This window comes from Adiantum capillus-veneris, chromosome 8 (assembly GCF_014529385.1).
Source record: "Adiantum capillus-veneris isolate H3 chromosome 8, ASM1452938v2, whole genome shotgun sequence".
Taxonomy (NCBI): Eukaryota; Viridiplantae; Streptophyta; class Polypodiopsida; order Polypodiales; family Pteridaceae; genus Adiantum; species Adiantum capillus-veneris.
In genome coordinates this window covers 46,842,876-46,860,846 of record NC_140938.1, presented here as the reverse complement: position 1 = coordinate 46,860,846, position 17,971 = coordinate 46,842,876, and the positions used below count along the sequence as shown (strand labels likewise).

The following is a 17,971-nucleotide window of genomic DNA, read 5'->3' as shown; positions in this document are numbered from 1 at the left end:
CACATAAGATTATAGGCCATTAAATGTTACATTGGTATCAGAGCTCAAGGTTTCTCTTTTCTTGCTCAAGAAGGGAGGTCCTCAAGCTAGCTACAAATGGTTGGTATTATTAATTGCCTGTGAGTAAGTAGAATAGGGATTTTTCAGCCTTGCAGTGCGCCTGCCTTTGTGCAGTTAACGGGGCATCACCGTCGAGAGCTATGGTCTTAATAGTGGAGTCCTACGGGGCTTGCCTACGGCTTAACCACTATTGAGCTATTAGAAGCTTGACAGGAGCCGGTGTTGTTTTGGTGTCGAAAGACCCTCTCTTCTATTCCTTGCAATTAATGGTATTCGAGCCGCGGGTACAGTAGCTTGAGTGCTTTTTCTAAAGGGGTAAAGAGGAGTAGCAACTAGGGCTTGAAGTGCCAAAGTACACCTAAAAAGTTTATACCTAAAAGTTGTTAGAATGGCTGACAATAGTAAAGAGAGTGAAATTAATGTTGATAACTTTGATTTTGCTCATGAGCAAGCTACTAATGATGCTTCAATGCTTGTTAACTATCTAGTTTCTAGGCTTCAACAAGCCATGGGCAATCCATCTCTCCAAAGTGAAGTGCAACGGCAGCTCCGTGCTCACGGGATTCTCCAAGCTCATCACCATGACGAGAGAACACCTAGGAAGCCTCCTTGTGAGACTACCAAAAGAGGTCTTTCTCCGATTCGGGAAGAAGAAGAGAATCCATATGAAGGGCTCAAGAACTTACTTCTTGATGATGCATCTCCTTCCCAAAGGAGAACTCAAGAGCCTCCACCGGAGGAACGAGAAAGAAGCGAGTCTCCCATCACCTCGGCGGAGATGGCTCCACGAAGACGGCGGGCTAAACGCTCTCCATCACCACCAAAGCGGAGAAGACCATTACACTCTTCTCCACGCCATAATTCAAAGAGGGATGATAAAAAGCAAGAGAAGAAAAAGGCGAGAAAGAGGACACCCTCTTCTCCATCTTCTTCATCCTCTTCCTCTTATGAAAGCTATGGTGAAGACGACAAAGATCAAGACAAGAAAAAGGCGAGAAAGAGGTCACCCTCTTCTCCACCTTCTTCAAATTCTTCACCTTCTGAAGCAAGTGATGGTGCAACTTTTGAACCATCAAAAAGAAGAGGCCATAGGAAATCCTATGCCGCATGGAAGAGGTCGTCCAAGTTGAAGAAATTCAAAGAGGGAGGGAAGAGCATCTCTTTCCTTACCTATGATGGCACCTTTGGTGCTACAGACAAAGTTTTGGCCTTTATCCAGCAATTCGATGCGGCGTTTGGAGATGAGGGCTTCACGGAGTCCTCTAAGCTACGCCATGTAGCTATGCACTTTCAAAAGTCCGCCAGACAATGGTGGTCTAGCCTACGAGCCAACGGTGAAGCTCCACGAACATGGAAGGCTTTAAGAGCTTCCATTATGAAGCAGTTTTTGGCCACCGATGCCAAAGACAAAGTACTCACCGAATGGCGAAGCTTAAAGCTCTCTCCCAATGAATCCATCCACAAATATGTAGACAAGTTTTGGGACCTACAACTCAAAGCCACTGTCTTCAAAAAGTTGGATTTTGGAGAGCAAAAGCAACAATTTTGTGCGGGCTTAACCGAAGAAATGGCGGAGTATGTCAACTCCCAAAGGCCACGTACCATATCGGCGGTAATACACCATACTATGGTGGCCTCGCGAATCAATTTCCAAACGGGGGGTAAAAGAAATAATAAGCCCCCGGAAAACAAGGGTTCCAATGAGCCTAAGGGGAAGGACAATGTCCAAAAGTCTCCTAAGGGCAATTCCAACAAAGCTAAAGAGAAGGGAGTTTACAAAGGAAAGAATAAACTCTCTCCTGAAGAGCTTGAGCGTTATCGTAAAGATAACCGGTGTTTCAAGTGCGGCGAACAAGGGCATGCATACCGCGCTTGTCCCCAAAAGAACAACCGCCAAGATCCTCCTAGAGCTTCTTTGGTTGAAATCCAAGAGGAGGAGATTCACCAAACTCACCACAAAGGATCTTCTCTATGCCATGCTTGGGGAAAGGTAAGAGAACATGATGCTTTTATTCTCTTTGACCCTGGTTCTACTCACAATTTCATATCTATGGAGTTAGCCACAAAGCTAGGCATACAATCCTACGAGATGGGAGATATCCTACCCGCAGACAGTGCCTTCAAGGGGCAAGAAGCTTCAGTCACTCCCTTAATCGGGAAATTGAGGCTTCATGTCCAAGGCTATGTGGACAAAGAGGACTTCTTTATCTCTCCTCTCAAGCATGAGGATGTAATCCTAGGGGCACCATGGTTTGACCGCCTGGCTGCCGATGTTAAATTTCCTGAAAGGAGAATCTCCTTTAAGTTCAGGGAAAAGGACATGTATATAGATGCTAAGGAGATGGGTAACACCATCCCCATTGTACATACACCAGCTTTCAACAAGTCAATAAAGAGCTCTATTTCCGTGTACATGATTTTTGTTAAAGATTCTCAAAATGAACCTAATGCTTTAACAAAAGAAAATAAAAGCAACCAAAAGGAATTAGAGTTATCTAATTTTCTCAAGGGGTTTCAAGATGTTTTTATTGACGACATCCCTTGTGAGCTACCTCCTAAACGAGGTAATGACGACCATGCAATTGAACTTCTTCCAGGAAGTTCACCGCCTAACAAACCTCCTTATAGAGTTTCTCAAGCTCAACAAGAGGAGATTATGCGGCAAGTGCATGAGTTAGTTGAGAAGGGCATGGTTAGGCCTAGCTCATCTCCATTTTGCTCACCTGTGCTATTAGTGCAAAAGAAAGACGGCACATATCGTATGTGTGTCGACTATAGAGCACTAAATAGGATCACTATCAAGAATAGGTTTCCCGTTCCAAGGGTAGAAGACCTATTTGATAAGCTACAAGGATCGACCTACTTCAGTAGGATTGACCTAAAAAGTGGCTATCATCAAATAAGGATAGTTGATCAAGACATTGTAAAGACCGCATTTCGTACTACATTTGGTCTTTACGAATACATTGTCATGCCTTTTGGCTTGACCAATGCACCAGCCACATTCAACCGTTTGATGGAGAAGCTGTTCAGGCCTCATCAAACCTTCACTGGAGTGTTCTTTGATGATATTATCATCTACTCTAATTCATTGGAGGAACACAAGCAACACCTCCAGGTAATATTTCAAGTTTTAAGAGAGAATAAACTTTATGTTAATCGAAAGAAAAGTGAATTTTTCTTGCAAGAGATTCAATATTTAGGTCACATTATCTCTCAAGATGGAATCCAAATGGATCCATCCAAGTTAGAGGTAATAAAAGGATGGCCTAAACCAAGGAATCTTCATGAACTAAGAAGCTTTATAGGTATGTGTGCATACTATAGACGCTTCATAGAAAAGTTCTCACGAATTGCAGGACCATTACATGACCTAACAAAGAAAAATATTAGGTATACGTGGTCTGCTAAGGAGAACAATGCTTTCGAAAAGCTTAAAGAAAAGCTTATCTCTCAACCTGTGCTTACACTACCGGATCTCTCAAAACCATTTGAGGTCCAATGTGATGCTTGTGGTGATTGCCTTGGGGCTGTTCTGCTCCAAGAAGGGCACGCCATAGGCTATGAGAGTCGAAGGCTCGACCCTGTTGAGCAAGCTCTAGGCATATACGAAAAAGAACTCCTTGCAGTTCTACATGCCTTAGACTCATGGAAGCACTATTTATTGGGGACTCCTTTCATTCTGCGAACGGATCACCAAAGTCTTAAGTACTTCATGACGCAGACCAAGCTCTCCGACAAACAAATGAGGTGGGCAAATTTTCTTTCGCAATTTCATTTTCATATTGCTCACATTGCTGGCAAGCATAATCAAGTAGCCGATGCACTCTCAAGACGACCGAGAGTGAATGCGGTTTCCATAGCAACTCACAATGATCTATCTTCAATGATAGATGAGTATGCTATTGATCCCGATTTTAGAGATGTGATTTCAGCCCTTGCATTAGGGAAGAAAGAAGAACCATTTACTTTACAAGATGGTTATCTTCTCTATGGCAATAGACTATGCATTACTAACTCACTACATGAGAAAGTAATGAATGAATCTCATGCTCCCCCATATGCGGGGCATAGAGGGATTCAGTCTACCCTAAAGGGAATTGAAACATATTTCTATTGGCCTACCATGAAAGTGAACATACACGAGTATGTTTCCAAATGTGTGGTATGTCAAAAGACAAAATTTGATAGAGGGAAGCAACTTGGATTGCTTCAACCATTGCCAATCCCTAATTCACCTTGGGAGAGCATATCCATGGATTTTATCTTTGGATTGCCTAAGTCTATCCATGGGAATACGGGAATATGGACGATAGTAGACAGGTTCAGTAAACAAGCTCATTTTATACCTGTCAAAAAGACTATCAAAGCCCATCAAATGGCAACCCTCTTCATTTCACAAATTTTCAAGTACCATGGCTTGCCAATGTCCATAGTGTCGGATAGAGATCCTAGAATGACCAGTAATTTCTGGAAGGGTCTCTTTGAGAATTTAGGAACAAAGCTAAACTTCTCTTCGGCCTATCATCCACAAACTGATGGCCAAAGTGAAATAGCTAACCTAACCATTCTTGATCTACTAAAAGCCTATGTAACGGAAGTAGATCAAAGATCCCAATGGGAGAAGTACTTACCCTTAGTAGAGTATGCTTACAATAACACTGTACATACTTCCACAGGAAAAGCACCTTTCGAGGTAATTGAGGGAAGATCAAAAAGTCCCTTGCTACTTAAGGTACATGGGAAGATCTTCGCTGCAGATGAGTATAGCCGAGACCTACAAGAATCTTTCCAAAAGATTAAGGATGCTATCTCTATCTCACAGCAAAGGCAAAAGACTGCTGCTGACAAGCACAGAAGAGCCCAAGCCTTTAAAGAAAACGATTGGGTCTTGTTAAAGTTTCCCAAGGCTCGATTAAGGCACACGACGGGCAAGAATCCTACGGGCCACCAAAAGTACTATGCTAAACTAGCAAAAAGGTATTATGGTCCCTTCCAGATTCTTAGGCCAATCAATGAGATGGCCTATCAACTTAAGTTGCCCAATCATTGGCTCATACACAATGCTTTTCATGTGAGCCTATTAAAGCCTTACAAAGGAGAGCCACCTCAAGAACCAACTATTGAAGACCCACCGGAGATCGAGGACCACGAGGAGGTGCTGCAGCCCGAGTCCATTCTCCGACATGAAGACAAGGTATTAAGAGGCGGTAAGACTATCCGACGATATCTTATTAAGTTTAAGAATTATCCTTTTGAAGATGCTAGATGGATGCAAGGCATACAATTAAAGGATAACCTAAACCTTGTCAATGCTTACAATGCTTCCCAAGAGTAAGCAAATGTACAAAATGTTAAAAATGAACAAAATTTTTGTCTTATAAGACTCTCTTTTTCTTTATTTGTGCACAAAAATGAAGTAGTATGCATGCTTAGATCAAGTTTGCGAAGACGACGTCTCCCAAACACCAAGTAGAGCTTGTCACTCTATTATGGAAGACTGATAGGACTAATGTGCAGACATGCTTGCGGCAGCCTCAGGCTCTCAAGCGCCAAATGGACTAGTCATCCATTATGGAATGATGTCGTAGGGTAACATAGGGATCCTCTACCCGCTAAGAAAAGGACTCATGCATATGCTTTATCTTCTCTACACCATAGTCGAGGACGACTATGATTTCAAGAGAGAGGTAATGTCATAATAATCAATATCTAATTCTCCTAAATGATTTTCTCATATTAAACTGATCATTTAATGTGGGGAAGTGCCAAGGGAGAAAAAAGCTAGAATATTGGTTAAGCTAGCAGACCGGCCACAGTAGGGATCCAAAGGAGGGAAAATAGGGATCCAAAGGGGGGGCCATCTGCAAAAGAGCCATGTGAAACAATGGGCCAAAAAGACCCTAAGGTTCAGCCCATTAAGACTTCCAAAATGCTAAGGTTCCAAAATTCAAAGGTTGTGTCCAAAGGTCAACCCTAGGAAAAATTGGATGCTTTGTGTGTGCCCTAAAAGTCTTTGCACATCCCTACATGGGAGGGGGCGAGCCCCAAAGCTAGGGGATGAGAGAGAAAGCCACACACACACACACAGGCTCCCTTTACACAAAGGGAATGAGGGACACATGTCAGCTCCCTAGGCCAGATGCCCACAAGGTGTGCCCAGTTCCTATTGGAAGACCCTTGAAGTGGACCAATGAGAATTAAGCTAGAGTAAATCTAGTTTAATTAATTTAAAAACATTTAATTTCTTTGTTAGGTCATGTAATGGTCCTGCAATTCGTGAGAACTTTTCTATGAAGCGTCTATAGTATGCACACATACCTATAAAGCTTCTTAGTTCATGAAGATTCCTTGGTTTAGGCCATCCTTTTATTACCTCTAACTTGGATGGATCCATTTGGATTCCATCTTGAGAGATAATGTGACCTAAATATTGAATCTCTTGCAAGAAAAATTCACTTTTCTTTCGATTAACATAAAGTTTATTCTCTCTTAAAACTTGACATATTACCTGGAGGTGTAATATCTCAAAAGCTAGAATATTGGTTAAGCTAGCAGACCGGCCACAGTAGGGATCCAAAGGAGGGAAAATAGGGATCCAAAGGGGGCGCCATCTGCAAAAGAGCCATGTGAAACAATGGGCCAAAAAGACCCTAAGGTTCAGCCCATTAAGACTTCCAAAATGCTAAGGTTCCAAAATTCAAAGGTTGTGTCCAAAGGTCAACCCTAGGAAAAATTGGATGCTTTGTGTGTGCCCTAAAAGTCTTTGCACATCCCTACATGGGAGGGGGCAGGCCCAAAGCTAGGGGATGAGAGAGAAAGCCACACACACACACACAGGCTCCCTTTACACAAAGGGAATGAGGGACACATGTCAGCTCCCTAGGCCAGATGCCCACAAGGTGTGCCCAGTTCCTATTGGAAGACCCTTGAAGTGGACCAATGAGAATTAAGCTAGAGTAAATCTAGTTTAATTAATTTAAAAACATTTAATAAAAGAAACCAATGAGAATTAAGTCTCCTAGAAGACTATTGGGTAGTCTCCCAAGGGGTCCAATGAGCATTCAGGAGCCCCATGGCTTGCCTGATTCCTATTGGCCAGGAGGCAAAGGGGTCCAATAAGAGTTTAGTTTAATTATTTAATTACCTAAAGCTCTCACAAAAGGGGAAAGGGGGACACATGTCAGAAGGCTATCACTTATGCTGCTTAATTCCTATTGGCTTGACCTGGGGAGGTCCAATGAGGCAAAAGCCAGACCTAATTAGCAGCTAGGGCTCGCCCAAGAGAGAGGGGGGGCTGATTTTTGCTTGGCATTGACACACACACTCTCACACTTGACCATGTGTGAAGGGAAAATACTCTATCTCCTCCCAAGCTTTAATGGAGAGCTCATCACCTACTCCAAGCTTGTGAGATAGAAGCCTACATCAACACTCTCTTGGCATGTGGATGCAAATCCAACCAAGAGCCAAGCTTCAATGCATGCTCATCTTCTCTACCAAGCTAATTACTAAGCTAAGCTATGCTAATATGAGTGATTATGTGAGGAGATGTACATCTTTCTCGTAAGATACTTCTTTTTCTTCTCAATCTACTCTCATACCCTGCTAGCTCTCACCATCTTCGAAGGTGTGTGAGGTCTTGGGTCTGAGAACGGAGATAATTCAAGTTGTGTTTGATTAAGTGTTTTGCTTGGTGTATGAAGCTTCCATCTTCATTGCACTAGCTAGTCTTGAAGGAACACAAAGAATTGTATTGTACAATGTCTCTCTTGATGGGAGAAACCATAATACAAAGCCTTTTGGAGGGGGGACCGGCTCCATGCAAATCCGGTCCTCAACTGTTGTCAATAGCTTAATTTCTCTCTCTTTTGAAAGTATTGTCGATGCTATCTAACTAGGTGTTATGCTTTTTGTTGCTCTCTCTCCACCCAAGTACTCTTGTAATTCTCATTAGGAATCTATTCTAATGAAATGCCCACTATGTTCATGCTAATTTCCGCTACACATAAGATTATAGGCCATTAAATGTTACATTGGTATCAGAGCTCAAGGTTTCTCTTTTCTTGCTCAAGAAGGGAGGTCCTCAAGCTAGCTACAAATGGTTGGTATTATTAATTGCCTGTGAGTAAGTAGAATAGGGATTTTTCAGCCTTGCAGTGCGCCTGCCTTTGTGCAGTTAACGGGGCATCACCGTCGAGAGCTATGGTCTTAATAGTGGAGTCCTACGGGGCTTGCCTACGGCTTAACCACTATTGAGCTATTAGAAGCTTGACAGGAGCCGGTGTTGTTTTGGTGTCGAAAGACCCTCTCTTCTATTCCTTGCAATTAATGGTATTCGAGCCGCGGGTACAGTAGCTTGAGTGCTTTTTCTAAAGGGGTAAAGAGGAGTAGCAACTAGGGCTTGAAGTGCCAAAGTACACCTAAAAAGTTTATACCTAAAAGTTGTTAGAATGGCTGACAATAGTAAAGAGAGTGAAATTAATGTTGATAACTTTGATTTTGCTCATGAGCAAGCTACTAATGATGCTTCAATGCTTGTTAACTATCTAGTTTCTAGGCTTCAACAAGCCATGGGCAATCCATCTCTCCAAAGTGAAGTGCAACGGCAGCTCCGTGCTCACGGGATTCTCCAAGCTCATCACCATGACGAGAGAACACCTAGGAAGCCTCCTTGTGAGACTACCAAAAGAGGTCTTTCTCCGATTCGGGAAGAAGAAGAGAATCCATATGAAGGGCTCAAGAACTTACTTCTTGATGATGCATCTCCTTCCCAAAGGAGAACTCAAGAGCCTCCACCGAGGAACGAGAAAGAAGCGAGTCTCCCATCACCTCGGCGGAGATGGCTCCACGAAGACGGCGGGCTAAACGCTCTCCATCACCACCAAAGCGGAGAAGACCATTACACTCTTCTCCACGCCATAATTCAAAGAGGGATGATAAAAAGCAAGAGAAGAAAAAGGCGAGAAAGAGGACACCCTCTTCTCCATCTTCTTCATCCTCTTCCTCTTATGAAAGCTATGGTGAAGACGACAAAGATCAAGACAAGAAAAAGGCGAGAAAGAGGTCACCCTCTTCTCCACCTTCTTCAAATTCTTCACCTTCTGAAGCAAGTGATGGTGCAACTTTTGAACCATCAAAAAGAAGAGGCCATAGGAAATCCTATGCCGCATGGAAGAGGTCGTCCAAGTTGAAGAAATTCAAAGAGGGAGGGAAGAGCATCTCTTTCCTTACCTATGATGGCACCTTTGGTGCTACAGACAAAGTTTTGGCCTTTATCCAGCAATTCGATGCGGCGTTTGGAGATGAGGGCTTCACGGAGTCCTCTAAGCTACGCCATGTAGCTATGCACTTTCAAAAGTCCGCCAGACAATGGTGGTCTAGCCTACGAGCCAACGGTGAAGCTCCACGAACATGGAAGGCTTTAAGAGCTTCCATTATGAAGCAGTTTTTGGCCACCGATGCCAAAGACAAAGTACTCACCGAATGGCGAAGCTTAAAGCTCTCTCCCAATGAATCCATCCACAAATATGTAGACAAGTTTTGGGACCTACAACTCAAAGCCACTGTCTTCAAAAAGTTGGATTTTGGAGAGCAAAAGCAACAATTTTGTGCGGGCTTAACCGAAGAAATGGCGGAGTATGTCAACTCCCAAAGGCCACGTACCATATCGGCGGTAATACACCATACTATGGTGGCCTCGCGAATCAATTTCCAAACGGGGGGTAAAAGAAATAATAAGCCCCCGGAAAACAAGGGTTCCAATGAGCCTAAGGGGAAGGACAATGTCCAAAAGTCTCCTAAGGGCAATTCCAACAAAGCTAAAGAGAAGGGAGTTTACAAAGGAAAGAATAAACTCTCTCCTGAAGAGCTTGAGCGTTATCGTAAAGATAACCGGTGTTTCAAGTGCGGCGAACAAGGGCATGCATACCGCGCTTGTCCCCAAAAGAACAACCGCCAAGATCCTCCTAGAGCTTCTTTGGTTGAAATCCAAGAGGAGGAGATTCACCAAACTCACCACAAAGGATCTTCTCTATGCCATGCTTGGGGAAAGGTAAGAGAACATGATGCTTTTATTCTCTTTGACCCTGGTTCTACTCACAATTTCATATCTATGGAGTTAGCCACAAGCTAGGCATATAATCCTACGAGATGGGAGATATCCTACCCGCAGACAGTGCCTTCAAGGGGCAAGAAGCTTCAGTCACTCCCTTAATCGGGAAATTGAGGCTTCATGTCCAAGGCTATGTGGACAAAGAGGACTTCTTTATCTCTCCTCTCAAGCATGAGGATGTAATCCTAGGGGCACCATGGTTTGACCGCCTGGCTGCCGATGTTAAATTTCCTGAAAGGAGAATCTCCTTTAAGTTCAGGGAAAAGGACATGTATATAGATGCTAAGGAGATGGGTAACACCATCCCCATTGTACATACACCAGCTTTCAACAAGTCAATAAAGAGCTCTATTTCCGTGTACATGATTTTTGTTAAAGATTCTCAAAATGAACCTAATGCTTTAACAAAAGAAAATAAAAGCAACCAAAAGGAATTAGAGTTATCTAATTTTCTCAAGGGGTTTCAAGATGTTTTTATTGACGACATCCCTTGTGAGCTACCTCCTAAACGAGGTAATGACGACCATGCAATTGAACTTCTTCCAGGAAGTTCACCGCCTAACAAACCTCCTTATAGAGTTTCTCAAGCTCAACAAGAGGAGATTATGCGGCAAGTGCATGAGTTAGTTGAGAAGGGCATGGTTAGGCCTAGCTCATCTCCATTTTGCTCACCTGTGCTATTAGTGCAAAAGAAAGACGGCACATATCGTATGTGTGTCGACTATAGAGCACTAAATAGGATCACTATCAAGAATAGGTTTCCCGTTCCAAGGGTAGAAGACCTATTTGATAAGCTACAAGGATCGACCTACTTCAGTAGGATTGACCTAAAAAGTGGCTATCATCAAATAAGGATAGTTGATCAAGACATTGTAAAGACCGCATTTCGTACTACATTTGGTCTTTACGAATACATTGTCATGCCTTTTGGCTTGACCAATGCACCAGCCACATTCAACCGTTTGATGGAGAAGCTGTTCAGGCCTCATCAAACCTTCACTGGAGTGTTCTTTGATGATATTATCATCTACTCTAATTCATTGGAGGAACACAAGCAACACCTCCAGGTAATATTTCAAGTTTTAAGAGAGAATAAACTTTATGTTAATCGAAAGAAAAGTGAATTTTTCTTGCAAGAGATTCAATATTTAGGTCACATTATCTCTCAAGATGGAATCCAAATGGATCCATCCAAGTTAGAGGTAATAAAAGGATGGCCTAAACCAAGGAATCTTCATGAACTAAGAAGCTTTATAGGTATGTGTGCATACTATAGACGCTTCATAGAAAAGTTCTCACGAATTGCAGGACCATTACATGACCTAACAAAGAAAAATATTAGGTATACGTGGTCTGCTAAGGAGAACAATGCTTTCGAAAAGCTTAAAGAAAAGCTTATCTCTCAACCTGTGCTTACACTACCGGATCTCTCAAAACCATTTGAGGTCCAATGTGATGCTTGTGGTGATTGCCTTGGGGCTGTTCTGCTCCAAGAAGGGCACGCCATAGGCTATGAGAGTCGAAGGCTCGACCCTGTTGAGCAAGCTCTAGGCATATACGAAAAAGAACTCCTTGCAGTTCTACATGCCTTAGACTCATGGAAGCACTATTTATTGGGGACTCCTTTCATTCTGCGAACGGATCACCAAAGTCTTAAGTACTTCATGACGCAGACCAAGCTCTCCGACAAACAAATGAGGTGGGCAAATTTTCTTTCGCAATTTCATTTTCATATTGCTCACATTGCTGGCAAGCATAATCAAGTAGCCGATGCACTCTCAAGACGACCGAGAGTGAATGCGGTTTCCATAGCAACTCACAATGATCTATCTTCAATGATAGATGAGTATGCTATTGATCCCGATTTTAGAGATGTGATTTCAGCCCTTGCATTAGGGAAGAAAGAAGAACCATTTACTTTACAAGATGGTTATCTTCTCTATGGCAATAGACTATGCATTACTAACTCACTACATGAGAAAGTAATGAATGAATCTCATGCTCCCCCATATGCGGGGCATAGAGGGATTCAGTCTACCCTAAAGGGAATTGAAACATATTTCTATTGGCCTACCATGAAAGTGAACATACACGAGTATGTTTCCAAATGTGTGGTATGTCAAAAGACAAAATTTGATAGAGGGAAGCAACTTGGATTGCTTCAACCATTGCCAATCCCTAATTCACCTTGGGAGAGCATATCCATGGATTTTATCTTTGGATTGCCTAAGTCTATCCATGGGAATACGGGAATATGGACGATAGTAGACAGGTTCAGTAAACAAGCTCATTTTATACCTGTCAAAAAGACTATCAAAGCCCATCAAATGGCAACCCTCTTCATTTCACAAATTTTCAAGTACCATGGCTTGCCAATGTCCATAGTGTCGGATAGAGATCCTAGAATGACCAGTAATTTCTGGAAGGGTCTCTTTGAGAATTTAGGAACAAAGCTAAACTTCTCTTCGGCCTATCATCCACAAACTGATGGCCAAAGTGAAATAGCTAACCTAACCATTCTTGATCTACTAAAAGCCTATGTAACGGAAGTAGATCAAAGATCCCAATGGGAGAAGTACTTACCCTTAGTAGAGTATGCTTACAATAACACTGTACATACTTCCACAGGAAAAGCACCTTTCGAGGTAATTGAGGGAAGATCAAAAAGTCCCTTGCTACTTAAGGTACATGGGAAGATCTTCGCTGCAGATGAGTATAGCCGAGACCTACAAGAATCTTTCCAAAAGATTAAGGATGCTATCTCTATCTCACAGCAAAGGCAAAAGACTGCTGCTGACAAGCACAGAAGAGCCCAAGCCTTTAAAGAAAACGATTGGGTCTTGTTAAAGTTTCCCAAGGCTCGATTAAGGCACACGACGGGCAAGAATCCTACGGGCCACCAAAAGTACTATGCTAAACTAGCAAAAAGGTATTATGGTCCCTTCCAGATTCTTAGGCCAATCAATGAGATGGCCTATCAACTTAAGTTGCCCAATCATTGGCTCATACACAATGCTTTTCATGTGAGCCTATTAAAGCCTTACAAAGGAGAGCCACCTCAAGAACCAACTATTGAAGACCCACCGGAGATCGAGGACCACGAGGAGGTGCTGCAGCCCGAGTCCATTCTCCGACATGAAGACAAGGTATTAAGAGGCGGTAAGACTATCCGACGATATCTTATTAAGTTTAAGAATTATCCTTTTGAAGATGCTAGATGGATGCAAGGCATACAATTAAAGGATAACCTAAACCTTGTCAATGCTTACAATGCTTCCCAAGAGTAAGCAAATGTACAAAATGTTAAAAATGAACAAAATTTTTGTCTTATAAGACTCTCTTTTTCTTTATTTGTGCACAAAAATGAAGTAGTATGCATGCTTAGATCAAGTTTGCGAAGACGACGTCTCCCAAACACCAAGTAGAGCTTGTCACTCTATTATGGAAGACTGATAGGACTAATGTGCAGACATGCTTGCGGCAGCCTCAGGCTCTCAAGCGCCAAATGGACTAGTCATCCATTATGGAATGATGTCGTAGGGTAACATAGGGATCCTCTACCCGCTAAGAAAAGGACTCATGCATATGCTTTATCTTCTCTACACCATAGTCGAGGACGACTATGATTTCAAGAGAGAGGTAATGTCATAATAATCAATATCTAATTCTCCTAAATGATTTTCTCATATTAAACTGATCATTTAATGTGGGGAAGTGCCAAGGGAGAAAAAAGCTAGAATATTGGTTAAGCTAGCAGACCGGCCACAGTAGGGATCCAAAGGAGGGAAAATAGGGATCCAAAGGGGGGGCCATCTGCAAAAGAGCCATGTGAAACAATGGGCCAAAAAGACCCTAAGGTTCAGCCCATTAAGACTTCCAAAATGCTAAGGTTCCAAAATTCAAAGGTTGTGTCCAAAGGTCAACCCTAGGAAAAATTGGATGCTTTGTGTGTGCCCTAAAAGTCTTTGCACATCCCTACATGGTAGGGGGCGAGCCCCAAAGCTAGGGGATGAGAGAGAAAGCCACACACACACACACAGGCTCCCTTTACACAAAGGGAATGAGGGACACATGTCAGCTCCCTAGGCCAGATGCCCACAAGGTGTGCCCAGTTCCTATTGGAAGACCCTTGAAGTGGACCAATGAGAATTAAGCTAGAGTAAATCTAGTTTAATTAATTTAAAAACATTTAATTTCTTTGTTAGGTCATGTAATGGTCCTGCAATTCGTGAGAACTTTTCTATGAAGCGTCTATAGTATGCACACATACCTATAAAGCTTCTTAGTTCATGAAGATTCCTTGGTTTAGGCCATCCTTTTATTACCTCTAACTTGGATGGATCCATTTGGATTCCATCTTGAGAGATAATGTGACCTAAATATTGAATCTCTTGCAAGAAAAATTCACTTTTCTTTCGATTAACATAAAGTTTATTCTCTCTTAAAACTTGACATATTACCTGGAGGTGTAATATCTCAAAAGCTAGAATATTGGTTAAGCTAGCAGACCGGCCACAGTAGGGATCCAAAGGAGGGAAAATAGGGATCCAAAGGGGGCGCCATCTGCAAAAGAGCCATGTGAAACAATGGGCCAAAAAGACCCTAAGGTTCAGCCCATTAAGACTTCCAAAATGCTAAGGTTCCAAAATTCAAAGGTTGTGTCCAAAGGTCAACCCTAGGAAAAATTGGATGCTTTGTGTGTGCCCTAAAAGTCTTTGCACATCCCTACATGGGAGGGGGCAGGCCCAAAGCTAGGGGATGAGAGAGAAAGCCACACACACACACACAGGCTCCCTTTACACAAAGGGAATGAGGGACACATGTCAGCTCCCTAGGCCAGATGCCCACAAGGTGTGCCCAGTTCCTATTGGAAGACCCTTGAAGTGGACCAATGAGAATTAAGCTAGAGTAAATCTAGTTTAATTAATTTAAAAACATTTAATAAAAGAAACCAATGAGAATTAAGTCTCCTAGAAGACTATTGGGTAGTCTCCCAAGGGGTCCAATGAGCATTCAGGAGCCCCATGGCTTGCCTGATTCCTATTGGCCAGGAGGCAAAGGGGTCCAATAAGAGTTTAGTTTAATTATTTAATTACCTAAAGCTCTCACAAAAGGGGAAAGGGGGACACATGTCAGAAGGCTATCACTTATGCTGCTTAATTCCTATTGGCTTGACCTGGGGAGGTCCAATGAGGCAAAAGCCAGACCTAATTAGCAGCTAGGGCTCGCCCAAGAGAGAGGGGGGGCTGATTTTTGCTTGGCATTGACACACACACTCTCACACTTGACCATGTGTGAAGGGAAAATACTCTATCTCCTCCCAAGCTTTAATGGAGAGCTCATCACCTACTCCAAGCTTGTGAGATAGAAGCCTACATCAACACTCTCTTGGCATGTGGATGCAAATCCAACCAAGAGCCAAGCTTCAATGCATGCTCATCTTCTCTACCAAGCTAATTACTAAGCTAAGCTATGCTAATATGAGTGATTATGTGAGGAGATGTACATCTTTCTCGTAAGATACTTCTTTTTCTTCTCAATCTACTCTCATACCCTGCTAGCTCTCACCATCTTCGAAGGTGTGTGAGGTCTTGGGTCTGAGAACGGGGATAATTCAAGTTGTGTTTGATTAAGTGTTTTGCTTGGTGTATGAAGCTTCCATCTTCATTGCACTAGCTAGTCTTGAAGGAACACAAAGAATTGTATTGTACAATGTCTCTCTTGATGGGAGAAACCATAATACAAAGCCTTTTGGAGGGGGGACCGGCTCCATGCAAATCCGGTCCTCAACTGTTGTCAATAGCTTAATTTCTCTCTCTTTTGAAAGTATTGTCGATGCTATCTAACTAGGTGTTATGCTTTTTGTTGCTCTCTCTCCACCCAAGTACTCTTGTAATTCTCATTAGGAATCTATTCTAATGAAATGCCCACTATGTTCATGCTAATTTCCGCTACACATAAGATTATAGGCCATTAAATGTTACATGAACCATGGTATCCCTAGGATAGTATCCTCATATTGGAGAGAAGAGATAAAGAAGTCTTCTTTGTCGGATTAGCTTTGGATATGAAGCCTCAACTTCCCAATCAAGGGAGTAACGGAGGCTTGTTGTCCCTTGAAAGCGGCATCGACAGTTACTGCATCTCCCATCTCAAAAGCTTGAATGTCCTTTGCATCGCTTTGCAAGGAATTGCTTCATGATGGAAACTCGTAGAGTTTGCCATGTCTTTGGGGCTTTGCCATTGCCACGAAGGCCAACCCACCATTGACGAGCCGATTTTTGGAAGTGCATAGCTACATGGTGTAGCTTGGAGGACTCCGTGAAGCCCTCGTCTCCAAAGGCATCATCAATTTGTTGGATGAAGGCCAATACTTTGTCGGTAGCACCAAGGGTGCCATCATAGGTGAGAAAAGAGATACTCTTTCCTCCCTCTTTGAACTTCTTGAGCTTTTGTGACCCTGCAGCAGTAAGCAAATGTTGAGCCCAAAATCAATTGCCCCCCAGAGAATAGAGCACCGTTACCTTGTTGAAACAACACACACAAGATTATTTGAAATCGACACTACAGACGTAGCATGGGGAGTGTATGCCCATGCAACTAGCCTTCAAGATCCAAACCTAGACTAATGGAAGTGTTGATACCGCATGTTAAGTAAAGAGGTTAAGAATGATAGAGCCTACATTAAAATTTTGGAAATAGAGACCTCTATGAGCCCTTCCAAAGTTCTTATCCCCATGAAAATGCTCATCAAATATCACTATGATATGAGAAAGTGAACCAGGAGGGTGTTGGCAATGCTGCTCGGGATATGGAAGTTTGCGATGGTACCAAATGTTGGAAATGGGAGTGCAAGATGTACAAAAATGTGGGGAAGAAGAAGAATTGCAAAGTCTACTCTGATAACAAATGTTGGAGATGGGATTACAGGAATGCACACGCAAGTGCCCCAATGGTCCGAAGTGTGTTCACAGTCATCAATACCATATCATGGTGAGGGATATAGAATACGGGCCAAATAGGAGATATTGACAAGGGAAAAGATTGTGAAGAGATGTAGGGAAGTGTGTAGAGCGTACTAGAGTCATGCGGCTGTGCTGACATATGGTAGTGAAATTTATGAGAATAATAAGACACAACTGAGAATGATTTTTGGGTAGGGCCAAGAAGCTATGGGTTGCTTTGAACAAATGTGAAGTGAGGGTTTGATGTGTGGCATGTGAGCATTCTTGAGGGGTGCAAATGAAGGGGAAGAGAAGGGTGCACAGCATGCTCGTGGTATTGTCCATCATATCCAGCATGCGGGCAAGTGGACGTGGTGCTGTCTATAATATCCCACATGCGGGGGGCGCAAGGTTGTTGCACCACTAAGGCTGAGGCCTGCTCCTTCCTTGGTTAAGGTGCGGGTTGAGCACACAGAGCGAACTATTCTTTCGCCTTTTACTAAAGAATACCGTGTGCTCGGCCCAGATGAAGCACCATACTCTGAATTTTTGGCAAGGGCTTCCTCCTCTGCGAGGGGGCCCCTCTCAATCTTCCATTTTGAAGTTACATCATGCACCATCGTCTTCCTCAGGCAGCCTGTTGACCCTCCACTAAGCTATCAAGATGCTGTGCCGTTGCTGTGCAGTAGGGACTAGATGCAAGTGTTCATGATCTGATTTGGAGGCACGCCCTTACTTTGCACGTGATCTTCTTTGTCCTTTCCACATGGGGCATACCTCAAGACACTGCTGTAATTGCCTACTCTCTCAACAATCAAAGGCAAACACCATGAATGCTTGTGGAGCGTTGCTG

The 17,971-nt window shown here is 42.9% G+C and overlaps 1 non-coding gene across 1 annotated transcript; it reads left to right on the top strand.

Moving 5' to 3' along the window:
* Nucleotides 1-17,571: 17,571 nt before the first annotated feature.
* LOC147452080 (U5 spliceosomal RNA) lies at nucleotides 17,572-17,697 on the top strand. Its single transcript, XR_015189053.1, has one exon. It is a non-coding gene; the product is annotated as a U5 spliceosomal RNA (small nuclear RNA).
* The last annotated feature ends 274 nt before the right edge of the window (nucleotides 17,698-17,971 follow it).